A 13655-nucleotide genomic window follows, 5' to 3' on the forward strand; every position below is an offset into this window, starting at 1 on the left:
ACCTGGTGGCAGGTTGATTACATGGACCACTTGATCATGGAAGGGACGGCATTTTGTCCTTACTGAAATAGACATTTACTCTGGATTCAAATTTGCCTTACCTGCACACAGTGCTTCTGCCAAAACGACCACCCATGGACTCACGGAATGCCTTGTCCATCCTCATGGCATTCCACACAGCATTGCTTCTGATCAAGGAACTCACTTCACAGCAAAAGCAGTGTGGTGATGGGCCCATGTTCATGGAATTCACTGGTCTTACCATGTTCCCCTCCATCCTGAAGCAGCCACCTTGGTAGAATGGTGAAATGGCCTCTTGAAAGCTCATTTATAGGGCCAGTTAGGTGGCAATGCCTTTCAGGGCTGGGCAGTGTTCTCCAGAAGGCTGTATATGCTCTGAGTTAGCATCCTGTTGCCTGGTACTATTTCTCTGAGAGCCAGGATTCACGGGTCCAGAAGTCAAGGGGTGGAAGCAGAAGTGGCACCACACACTAATTCCCCTAGAGACCCACTAGCAAAATTTTTGCTTCCTGTTCCTGCCACCTCTGCTCTGCTGGCCTAGAGGTCTCAGTTTCAGAAAGAAGACTTCTTCCACCAAGACACAGCAATGATTCCATCGAACTGGAAGTTAAGGCTGCCATCCGGACACTTTGGGCTTCTTGTGTCCCTGAATCAACAGGCAAAGAGGGAGTTACTGTGCTGGCTAGGGAGACTGATCCTGACTCCCGGGGGAAATTGGATTGCTACTCCAAAGTGGAGGTCAGGAAGAGTATGTCTGCAATACAAGTCCCTTAGGGCATCTCTTAGTTTCATCATGCCCTGTGATTAAGGTCAATGGAAAACTACAACGACCCAATCCAGGTAGGACTACTAATGGCCCAGACCCTCAGGAATGAAGGTTTGGGTCAACCCACCGTGTAAAGAATCACAGCCAGCTGAGGTGCTTGCCTCAGGCCAAAGGGAATACAGAATGGGTAGTGGAAGACAGTACTTATAAATATTAGCTATGACTATGTGACCAGTTACAGAATTGAGGGCTGTAGTCACCACTAGAGTTTCCTCCTCATTTTGTCATAAACACATTCGTGTGTATATACACATGTATTAAGCAAATATCCTTGTTTTCTTTCCTCTCTTATTCTCTTATCATAAGATGTGTTGACTTTATATCAATATTTAAGTAGTTAATTTTACATGATAGTGTTCAAGTCACAGGAGATCAGAAGAGTAAACATCCCTCAGGGACCTCGCCTCTTCTTCTGGGTGGGAGTCAGCACACAGGATAGCTGTATCACCTTAGGTGGAATTACGACCTAGTTGTTGCCTTTATTTGGAGGAGATGTGTTTGGGTGCTGAGTTGACAAGAGGTGGTCTTGTGATGGTTAATTTCATGTGTCAACCTGGCTGGGCTAAGGGATGCCCAGAGAGCCGATAAAACATTCTTTCTGGGTGTGGCTGTGAGGGTGTCTCCGGAAGAGATGAGCATTTGAATCGGTGGACTGAGTAAGGAAGAGCACCCTCCCCAGTGTGGGCGGGATTGTCCAGGCCTCTGGGGGCCTGAATAGAACAGAAAGGATGAGGAAGGACTGGTTCTCTTTCTTTGTGAGCTGGGGCCTCCTGCCCTCCGATATTGATGCTCCTGGTCCTTAGGCTTTCACACTCAGACTGGGACTGACACCATCAGCCCCCCGATCCTCAGGCCTTCGGACTTGGACTGAATTACATCACTGACTTTCCTGGTTGTTCGACTTGCAGATGCAGACCATGGGATTTCTTGGCCTCCATAACCATGGGAACCAATTCCTATAGTAAATCTCCTCTTATATATATCTAGATATATATATATCTACACCTATATACATGTATCTATAGGATATATCTAAAAGATCTATTTATATATAGGATCTGCATATCTATAGACATCCTATAAGTCTGTAGATATGTCTATAGATGTCTATAGGATGTCTATAGATGTATCTATAGATTTATAGATATAGACACAGATGTGGATATACATACAGATCCTATTGGTTTTATTTCCCTGGAGAACCCTGACTAACACTCTTGCCAAGGTCCCACAGCCTGGAGGCGCAGAGCCAGTAACAGGCCGAGGCCCTGGGCCTTCTGTCCAGCCGAGGCCTCGGTGCCTCAGCCCCAGGCCCGAGGGTCAGCTCGTTTTCTCCAGTGAGGCCCCTCGGGGACTGCAGATGCCCCTTCTGCTCCAGCCCTGTGCCAAGTGTGGGAACCCCAGGAGGTGGTGGGCCAGGGGCCCTGCTGTCAGAGGCCTACGCCTGCCCAGCGAGGTGGAAGTGGGTGGCCCTGCCCCATGCTGGATGCCACTGCTTCTACACTCTCGTCACTTCCCCTTCCCAGGTCACTTTTTCCAGGCTCAGCCGACGATGCAAGATCTTTCTGGAATCTTCCACTCTACCTGAGGTCCTTCTAGCCCCCTCGGGGACTACGATTTTGAAACATGAAAGTCGAACAGGCTCATTTTGTCTGCTTTCTGTGTTAGTTGGAGTCAGGAGGCCTGGGAGCAGCAAGGGAGCCAGCGGCACAGAGAAACCATCAGTGACTCCTTTGACAGTGGCAGCCCCGTGGGCCACGCAGGGCAGTCTGTGGTGGCTGCCAGGGCTGAATCTGCCAGTGTCTTCTGTGAAGAGGAAGGCGCATGGTGCATGATCTGGTACAGGAAGGACCCTTGACTGGACAGGGGATGCTCCTGGCTCCGGCCTGGGCAGAGGCTCCACCGCCCGCATGCCTCAGGCCACACGGGCTTCCTGGGATTCTCTGGAAAAGAAAATTCCCAATGACGGAGATTAGGCAGCTGTGTTCCCAGGGGCTGGGAGGCTGGCTAGCCACTGAGCTGAGTTATAAGGAAATGAAGAACGTGGTGTCCTGGCACCGCTGTGTGTGGGTGCAGTGTGCCACGGCGGCATCTCAGAGAAGACCAGGCTCTGCCGGGCTGGAGAAGCAGCCCTGGGAGCCACAGCCGTACGCTCCCAGGAGGGACCCCAGGCCCACCAAGCTGCCAATTCGTCAACAAAACCCAGAGATTCAGGCCAAGTGGTCCCAGATGTGGAGTCAGCAGTGCTGAGGCAGCCGCTGTCGGATGGGACCCCAGTCGGGCCCTCCCTGTGGCCCAACGTGGACGGGGGTGGGCTCCCATGGGGTCTGAAGGTTATAGCAGGCTGCATACAGCTGCTCTCAGACTCCAACCTCCGCACACACTAGTGAGACTCGTAATTGGAAACAGACCCTGTGTGTGACTCAGAGGAAGCCGCACCACCCTCCCCCACCGGCTCACACAGGGATTTTTATGGGGGGTTCACTTCCTGTGAGCCCTCAGCTTGATCTGGCTGACATGTGTAGGCCACACAGCTAATCTCATCCAGCTGGGGTGTTTTAGAAGGCACTGCTCCCATGCATATCCGCCATCACTGCAAGAGAGTGGTCACCACAATTCCTCATCCTCACCAAGAGCACCTGGCTATATACATACACATACATGCACACATACATACACAGAGAGACATACATACACACATGCACACAGGCATACACATGCTTACACACAAACATAGACCCTTGTACATGCACGCCTACGTGTACATGTGCACATGCACACAATGCATGTACATGCATGTGTGTACACATATAAATGCATACATATACTTGCACACGTACGTATAAACACATGTAAACATACCCTTGTACATACACACGTGCATATATGCAAATACACATGGATTTACATGCACATATAAATACATACATACATACACACACACATTCCATCATCTCCTCACACCTGCGAGGACATGAGATCCCAGTGCACTGAAGCGACCCATCAGGGCTCTGCTCCAGCAGCTCTGCTTTGGGAAAACGCTGCAGAGATCAGGCAGCCTGCAGCAGGGTGTGAGGACACCAAGTCCTTCCTGCCAGCTGCAAGACTCTCCTTCGTCCCCCATTGAAAAACAGCCTTCACGCTCACAGCAAATCAGCCCCTGCTCTGCGGTATGCACTACAGGGTGTGTGTGCCATGCGGTGTGTGCAATGCGGGGGTTGTGCATCATGGGGTGTATGCGTCATGGGGTGTGCCAAGGGCTGCACTGCAGTGGAGGACACATGCCACCTGCTCCCAAACTTGCCCCATCAGCCTGAGCACCTTCACCTCCTATACCCCATCCTCATGTTACCTGATCTCATTCCCTGGAGAATAGTCCACACCCGCCTGACCTCTGGCTTCCCAGCTCTAGAACCCACCACTGGGTGACCAGACAGGAGCCATGAGCTTCTTTTTTTTTATTAATTGCAATGTAATTGACGTATAACATTGTATTAGTTTCAGGCGTACAACGTAGCGATTCTATATTTGTATATATTGCAAAATGATGATCACAATTAATCCAGTTAACATCCGTCACAACACATGGTTACAAAAATTGTTTTTCTTGTGATGAGAACTTTCAAAATCTAGTCTCCTAGCTACTTTCAAATACACAATAAAGTATGTTAACTGTAGTCACCGTGCTGTACGTGAAAGCCCAGGACTTACTGATCTTATAATTGGAAGTTTGTGCCTTTTGAACACCTTCACTCATTTTGCCCACCTCCACTCCCCGCCTCAGGTAACCACCAATCTGTTCTCTGTATCTACAAGCTCGGGTTTTTTGGGTTTTATTTTGTTTTAAGATTCCACATATAAGTGAGATCATACAGTATTTGTCTTTCTCTTTCTGACTTATTTCACTGAGCCTAATGCCCTCCAGGTCCATCCATGTTGTCACAACTGGCAAGATTTCATTATTTTTTATGGCTGAATCATATTCCATTTTTTATATATACCACAATTTCTTTATCTATTCATCCATCAACAGACATTTAGATTGATTCCATGTCTTGGCTGTTGGAAATAATGCTGCTGTAACACAGGGTGCAGATATCTTTTCAAATTAGTGTTTCATTTCCTTTGGATAAATACCCAGAAATGGGATTGCTGGATTGTATGGTAGTTCCATTTAATCTTTTGAGGAGCGTACATGCTGTTTTCCATAGTGGCTGCACCAATTTATGTTCCCACCTCACAGCGCACAGGGTTCCCTTTCTCCACCTCCATCCTCACCAACACTTGTTATTTCCTGTACTTTTGATAACAGCCATTCTAACAGGTGTGAGGTGATGTCTCATTGTGGCTTTGACTTGCATCTCCCTGATGATTGGTGATATTGAGGTCTTTTCATTCACTGGTTGCCTGTCTGTGTGTCTTCTTTGGAATTTGAGCTTCTCACCAGGAGGAAGGAACACATTCAGTGAGCGTCAGGCAGACGCCAGCCCTCGAGCAGGTGAGGACTCTGGGGCGTCGTTCAGTGAGTGGTAAATGTGCAAGGCAGAAGCTGGCCTTGCAGAGAGACAGCAACCACTGGGCTTGGCAGGAGGGCACCCTGGAGCATATTCGTTTTCCACCAACTGCAGCTCAAACAGCACCCAGTCTTGGCCCACAGTCTGTGGGTGAGAAGTCAAGGGGCTCCGCTGGTCCTACAGTGGTCCCAGTGGGATGCTCTGAGAGGAACCCTCTTCCAGCTTGTGTGGTCACTGGCTGAATTCTGTTCCTGCGGCTGGGGGACTAGGTCCTCTGGCTCCTTCCACCTCAGCGAGAGGGCACCCCCAGCTCCCTCACACCGAACCCCTCGGCCTCCAACCCCTGGGCTTCCCATTCCATCACCAGCCGGAGGAAACTCTCTCTGGCAGGGCCGTGAGATCCGGTCAGGCCCACCCAGATGGTCTCCCCATTCTGAGGTCGACTGATCGGCCACCTTAGTTATGTCTGCAAATGGGATGTGGCAGCCACAGGCCTGGCCCACAGGAGCAGGCGGGACCCTGGGAAGGGCAGTGGGTCCAGGCGTGGTGTGAGCCCAAGCAGACCCCATATGGCCCCCGAAAACCCCGTGGGCATAGAGCGACCCTCCAGGATGACGGGATGGAGGAGATTCACAGGGTCAGTCGAATGTTTTAGTCTCCACCGTTCGCAAGGCACAGAGGGCTGTTCTGCAGAAACCTGGGCACTGACTGTTTCCACATGACTCACAAACAGCCCAAACGCCTCCCTCTCAATTTGCTGTGACGCATTCACCTGGACCCCAGCGCCTTCGGAACATTTTCTCTGAGTGACTAACATGGCTCAACTGCCCAGGTTCTGGAAAGTGTGTCGATACAGGCATCACCGTGGCCAATTCAGCTGGTCTGGGGGGTGAGGTGTGGGGGGTGTGGCTGTGTCTCCCCTAGCAGTGGGGTGAGGGATGCGTGTGAAGCTTCCCCCAGGTCCCACAGAAGACCCCCATTCTCCAACCTGGGAACTGAGAGGTGGACTCAGCGGGGAGGAGGGGCGCAGGGAGCCTGCTGTAGGGTGGGGCTGGCCAGTCACCCCCTCTCTGGCGCCCAGGCTCCTGGTGATCCCCTGCCCAGGTCTCCTAGGGCCACGGCAGTGGCTCAGAGCCTTGAGCACCTCCAGCACCAGGCCACAGGGTGCCCATGCCAGTGAGCAGCACAGGGGAGCCCTGACGTCCAGGGCAGTCATGGAGACGGCAACTGTCAGAGGCCAGCAGTTGGCACCCCCTCTAGAGCAGGAGAGAGGAGCAACCCCAAGGTCACTTCTGCAGGGTCCAGTGTGGATGCCAGCGTCCCCCACCCCAGGAAGGCCGGGACAGCAGGTGCACCCTGGCCTCGGGGGCCGACGGGTTTGACCTGACCAGTATTGTCGGGACTGACTGATGAGGTTGATGATCGAATTCCCCGCTGGCAGCACAGTGAACGGCGATGTCCGCCTGCCGTAATAGGTCATTTGCTGGTTCTCCCGGCCGAGCCCCCTCGCGTGTGGACGGGAGAACCAGCTGACAGCCAGGAGGACCTGCTCAGACTCAGGCTGTCTCACATGACACAGATGCCCGTTTCACAGGTGGGGAGACTGAGGCAATGAGGGAGTAAATGGCTGGCCTCAGTTGAGCTGCAGACGCGTGGGGCTCCACACACCTGGCTCCCCAGTCAGTACCTCATATAGGCAGAGATCAGAGGGCATGGGCACCAAGACTGGACTCTGGGGACGTGGGGGTGGGGGGCCTGTGAGAGGTGGATGAGATCCCTGCCCACCGTGCAGCTGCCCAGAGCCTGAGGTCCCGGGGGAAGGCGTCCCTCCATCATGCTGCAGCCACTCAGCCTGGAGAGGCTGACCAGGAACATCCAGCATAGGCAGTGTGAGAGCCGGCTCAGAGGAGGCAGCTCCCAAGGCCAGGCCGAGAGTGCAGGGCAGGACGGCCTGCAGATGGGGACCTTGGGGGCTGTGTGTTGGGAATGGCTCTCTGGGTCCACAAGCCTAGCCGCCCACCCTGGCAGACCCTCGCCCTCCGTCAGCTGTGGCTTGCATGACAATGCTGAAAGTTGGGCCACCAAGGCAGGGCCATAGAAGGCCAAGGTCAGTCCTGGAGCGAGCAGGCCAGGCGGGTGCTGCAGCCCCTTCTCCCAGAGGAGTGACTGGAGTGATCTGGCCCCTCACCCGCTGGCTCAGGGTCCACCACAGCATCCTCCAGGCACCGCTGGGCCCTCCAGGGCCACCAACAGCTGCCTGCCCCTCTGTTCCCCATCTGACCCCAGCCCAGGGACCAGCCAGCTTCCCTGAGACCCTCCCAGCCCCGACCCGCCCTGTGGGCCAGGCCTTGACTGCAAAGCTGGGCAGGGTAGTAGGTCCTATCACTCTGGGCCCCTGAGTCACATGGCCAATGAGCCTGGGACTGCCGGCTGCAGGGGCGGCCACGCAGACCCATGGGGAGAAAAGGCTCTGGAGGACCTCAGATCTGGTAGGATCGAGTCAACCAGCACCTCCTCCAGGAGGGCCTCTGGCTTCCACTCAGAATGGGGAGGCCAGGTCACCAGAGAGGCCAAGTGAGAGGACAGACTGGGGTAGGGCTAGGTGGCCAGGGTACCCTGATAAGGAGGTCTCAGAGCTGGTGGGAGGTGGGCTCCAGGAAGTACCAGCTGGGGTGGGGGCTTCGCCACAGGCCAGGCTCAGAGGCAGTGATGGGCACAGGCCTCGGTGCCACCCCAGGATGGGCAGGGCAGCTGGGCCCACAGCCCAGACTCCCTTTGGGTCCGAGGAGCACCAGGCAGGACCTTCAGCCTGGCCAGACGCTTCACACACGCACCAGCAGGCCCCAGGCTTGGAAAAGGTGGCCTGCGGGCGGCAGTCTGCTTCGTGGGGCCACTCCTCTGGGCGGGGGAGGGCTCGCTCTCTGCAGGATGTGAGGTTGCTACCTCACAGGACCCTGGGTGGCACGCGCCTCCACCACAGATGGAAGCAGTGACCGCCAGCATCCCTCCTCACCTGCCGCCACCTCCACGCAGGTGGAGGGTGCAGTGTGGGGAGTAATTGAGTGGTTTGAGGGAGGGCAGTGGTCGACACGTTGCTGGCGTCACCTCGACCTCGTCCACAGAGGTGGCCCTCCTCATGGGGTGAGGGAGGGTCTGCTCGCATGGCCACACACCCCTCGGGCCACACAAGGGGAGGCTCTGGGACTCGAGGGCGGTGGCAGCTGCAGCCTGAGCCCCTCCCCGGCCCTCGGAGTCACTGATCCGGGAGAAACGGATAGGGCTCTTGTGGCATTTCAGAAAACCCCACACCCATGATTACCCTGAGCCCTGGAATCAGGACTCTCTTGAAGTCGCTTCCAACTCACAAATCCCTTCCAGGCAGCGCCCACAGCGCGGGCTCACCCTCCACATGTCGGTCTGTAAGAATTCTCCGATGTCCCGCGTTCGCTCAGCGTCTCAAGGCTGTTAATCCTCAGACAAGCTGGTTCTGTTTAGGCCTTGATTTGTCAGACAATTTAGAATGTTCTTCCCGCCAGAAAGTGGTTCCATCAAAGGGAAGAGATCCTCCTCTGTGGCTGATGTCGCTGAGTCTCCCTCCCAGAGGCAGCCGCAGGGAAGGGGCGCCAGAAAGCAACACGAGTGGGTGCACACCAGGCGAGGGCTCTGCACAAACGTCTGGAGAATCGGCGTCCCGAAGAGGCCGACAGGACACAAAACTGGCTGTGACAGTCCCCACCCTTCCTGATTTGGGGAGCCCTGCAGTATAAATGAGGGGACGATATTCCTTGAGTCCTGGCTGTGAGGGAGAAGCTGGGGGAGGGGGACTGTGAGATGGGGGTCCCTCCCAGTGGCTCCTAAGTCCTACCAAGCAGTGCTCCGAATTTCCAGGGGATGTTTCACTTACGACGCTGACTGCTCCAGAGTCCAGGGACCCCTTCTGCTCCCCTCTCCTTCCTCCATATTGGGCAGCAAAAATCTGACTCTGAGACCCAGTGTCTGGTCACTGGGTCTAAACTCACCCCAGGTCAGCTTTGGCCCCAGGCCTTGTGCTCCAGCTCTGGGAGAGGACCCAGGGCCCTGTCCGGAGTTCTGTGATGTCCCCTCCCCTCTAAGACTGGAACAAAGCTAGGAGTTTTTCCACTCGCCTCCCCTCACAGGCATACGTGGCCAGCTCTGTCCTGCAGCCAGCCCTGAGGTTACCGCCCGTCACCTCTGCCCCTCCCCATGCTGGGGCTTCTCGTGGGAGGTGATGGACACCATCTGCTCCTGTGTGCCCAGCAGTCTGTCTGCACATTCCCGCCATCCTGGGGGCCAGGTTGTAGCCATGCTGGAGGAGCAAGTGGGCACCACGGAGGGGCTGCCGCCCAGAGAAGGTGCTGACCTGTGTGGCTGGAGCAGCAGAGACACAGCAAGAAGAGCAGTGGCGAGCCCGGGTGAGGGCAAGTCAGCATTCAGGGCGGGAGCTGGGAAAAGAGGAACACGTGGGAATGCTCCTGGGTTTCCACCAGCACGAGTGTGCACTTCTCATAACAAGAGACGGAGGTTCATCAGAAATGGGTGTTGGGTGTGGTTAACTGCATTTTTGGCCTCTCTTAAGCCAAGGACAGGCTTTTCTCCTCTTCTCTCCATATGGGACACTGAGATGTGCTTCCCCGGGTTCAGCTGGACAGTTCTCACATGATCATGCCAGCCAACACGTATGTTCACCTGGTGGTGCTGACATCCGCCCAGGGAGCTGGAGAGATGCCTGAGGGTTCAAGACACAGACAAGCATTGTCCAGACCCCAGCATCCTGCAAAGTCACTTACCTCACACAGGTGCTACGAAAAGCCCCCTCTGAAGAGGAGGGGTCATGGCTTGAGTGGTTCTGTGGCCTGGCCAGCATCTCGGGGCACAGGTGTAACTTGGAGTCGTGCCCTTTGTGACTGGTCACCTGTGTGCTTGGGCGCCATCATCCTGCCCACTGTCATCATGGACCAGCCACAGGCACTGGTCTCCCCAGATAGACTGGCCTGGACTGTGCCTGTTCATCACCCCAGACAGAGAGCCAGGCCCAGCTACAAAGGAAGTCAAGCTGACACACACCCGCACAGTAAAAAACAGACAAGTGAAAGATAAAACCAACAAAACAAAAAACCAGCTCTTCAAAAAGATCAATAAATTACATAAAACTCTAGACATACTGATTTTTAAGAAGAGAGAAGTCACAAGTTATTACTATCAGGAATGAAAGAGAAGACATCACTATGGATCCAACAGACACTAGAAGGATGATGAAGAAACATGATGATTACTTATTTGGTGCTCAGAGAAGAAAGAAGCATCAAGAAAATGCTCCCTAAACTGTCTACACAATAAGAATTACGCTCGAGAGAACTGTGGGCTTACAGACTTAGATTTGTTTTATTCCTGGTTCTTGAACAATAATATAGAGAATTCTTCTCTATTCACTTTATTTTCAAAAAAAGAGAAATACGATGACCAACTTTATGCCAATATACTTAGACAACGTATATGAAATAAGCAAATTCCTTGAAATATACAAATTTTCTAAACTAACTCAGGCAGTATAGTCCTACATTTGTTAAGGAAATTGAATTCATTATCTGAGAGGGCTTCACTGGAGAATTCTATTAAATGTTTAAGAAAAAAGTAACACCAATCCTGCATAAATCCATTCCAGAGAGAAGAAGGGAAAGTTTCACAACTGACTTCATGAGGCCAGCATGACCCTGACACCAAAACCAGACAAAGACATCAAAGAAAAACAGACCAACATTCCTCGTGAATATAGACACAAAAATCCTTAACCAAACATTAGTAAATTGAACCTATCAAAAAGACAACACACTATGACCAAGAGGGTTTATCAATAAAATGCAATTTTGGTTTAAGACTTTTAAAAATCAAACGCTATAATTCACCATATTAACAGAATGAAGATGATGAACCATTTGATCTTAATAAATGCAGAAAATATATTTGACAAAATACAACACCTGCTTGTGAAAGGACTGTAAGAAAACTAGGAATTGAAAGTAACTTTCTTAACCTGATAAACAACATCATAATCAACAACAACCAAAAATACCCCATAGCTAACCTCATACTTCAGATGAAAAACAGAGGTTTTTTTCTGTAAACCCAGGAACACAGTAAGGGTGTCCACTGTCACTGCTGCTTTTAACAATGTTCTGGAGGTTTAACCAGCGCATAAAAGCGAGAAAAAGGGGCTGGGCCGGTGGCACAGCGGTTAAGCTAGCACGTTCCGCTTTGGCAGCCTAGGGTTTGCCGGTTCGGATCCTGGGTGCAGACCTACACACCGCTTGGCAGGCCATGCTGTGGCAGGCATCCCACATGAAATAGAGGAAGATGGGCATGGATGTTAGCTCAGGGCCAGTCTTCCTCAGCAAAAAGAGGAGGATTAGTGGCAGATGTTAGCTCAGGGCTAATCTTCCTAAAAAAAAAAAAAAAAAAAAGAGAGAGAAAAAGAAATAAAAGGAATCTAGATTGAAAGGAAGAAACAAAACTGTCTATTCACAGATGATACCACTGTGTACTTAGAAAAGACTACAGAATCTACCAAAAAAAAAGCTGTGAGAACCAGTAAGTGAGTTTAGCAAGGCACAGGATGGATATATAAAAGTAACTTATAAGGTAGGACTTCTGGAACGGTGGCACAAGGACCTCTCTCAATCCATTCCTTCTTAAAAGCAATGGAATTATTGGCAAAATTATCAAAATGGACTTTTTCAGAGTTCTGGAGGTTAACCAAAGGATTACAACAATCTGAAGAGTGTTCATTCAAGAAAACCTACTGCACCTCGGTAAGAATGAACCACTGACACATGATGCAACAGGAATGAACCCCAAAAACGTTATACTGAATGAAACAAGCCAGACGCAAGAGATCACAAGAATATCGCACAATTGTGTTTACATGAAACATCCGGAAAAGGCAAATGTAGAGACAGAAAGTAGACTAGTGGTTTCCCAGGCCTGGGGGTGGAGAGGGGTTAACTGTCAATGAGCATGACGGGTCTTGCTGGGGTGATTAAAAGGTTCTAAAACTGATTTATGGTGATCCTTACACCATGTGACACATTTACCAAAAACTATTGACTTGTACACCTAAATGGGATGAATTTTCTGTTATGAAAAATATACCTCAATAAATCTGTTTTTTAAAAAAAGCTAAGCATAGCCTTGCCAGTCTCTCAGTGCTAAGGATATTACCCAACCAGGTTCATTTTCCCACTGTGCAGAAAGCCAAACACCGAGACCATGAGATTGCAGCAGAGAGAAGGTTTAATCACAAGGCAGCCAAGAAAGGAAGTGGGAGACCAAGTCTCAAATCTGCCTCCCTGAAAATGGGGATGCAGGGATATTTATGGGATGGGGGTCAAGGTGGCCTGAAATATGGAGAGAGGTGATTGGAGGTCCAGAGTCATCATCATCATCAACAGGTCTGAGTTACCCTTCTAGAGAGGCCATAGTGAGGAGAACCAAGACCCTGGCCAACAGCTGGCCTTATAAGACCCATAAGTAACGTCACCCTAGATCACCCAACACCCTCCAAGCCTTCAGTGACTGCCAGCTCATGAACGAGCTAGGGTGAAACAAGCACCGTCCAGCTGAGCTGTCCAGCTGAGTTATCCAGCTGAGCCCAGCCAAAGTATCAACCCACCAAACACAAGAGCAAATAAAATGGTTGTTGTTTTAAGCCATTAATTGTTGGGATGGTTTGTTATGGAGCAATAGATAACTGACTCAGGGGGTGACGGTGACGAAGATGGTGTGACAGCAGTGGTAGGGGTGATGGTGGTCATGGTGGTGGTCCTGGCATTGATGATGATGATGATTCCGGACCTCCTAAGTCATTGCAGGAAGATTAAATTTTGTTCAATATAATTTTCGTGTATTTTGTTGTGTTCCAACTTTTAAAAAATATGCATTGCCTTTGGAATTATGCATACCTTTGAGAATCCAATGAAACTTGTGGGCTCTCGTCCCAGGAAAATGCACACAGGCAAGGTTTTGCTCAGACTTTGGGGATTTGGTGACCCCGCCTCCTGGGGCAGACCCTCGAGAGAAGCCCTGTGGTGAGATGACCCGGCATTCTCAGCCCAGCAGGCCAGGCCGCCCTGGGGTATTTGTCGGTGTGGCCTTCCTGTGCCAGCAGAGACCTGAGTTGCATGACATTCTGGTGACCCTTTCAATTCAGTACAGCACAGCTGCTCGAGAGGAGGTTTAATGAGGCGTAAATATTTTGAAACATTTGTAAACTAATTTCG

Source organism: Equus caballus, chromosome 26 (assembly GCF_041296265.1).
Source record: "Equus caballus isolate H_3958 breed thoroughbred chromosome 26, TB-T2T, whole genome shotgun sequence".
In the NCBI taxonomy this organism is placed as follows: Eukaryota; Metazoa; Chordata; class Mammalia; order Perissodactyla; family Equidae; genus Equus; species Equus caballus.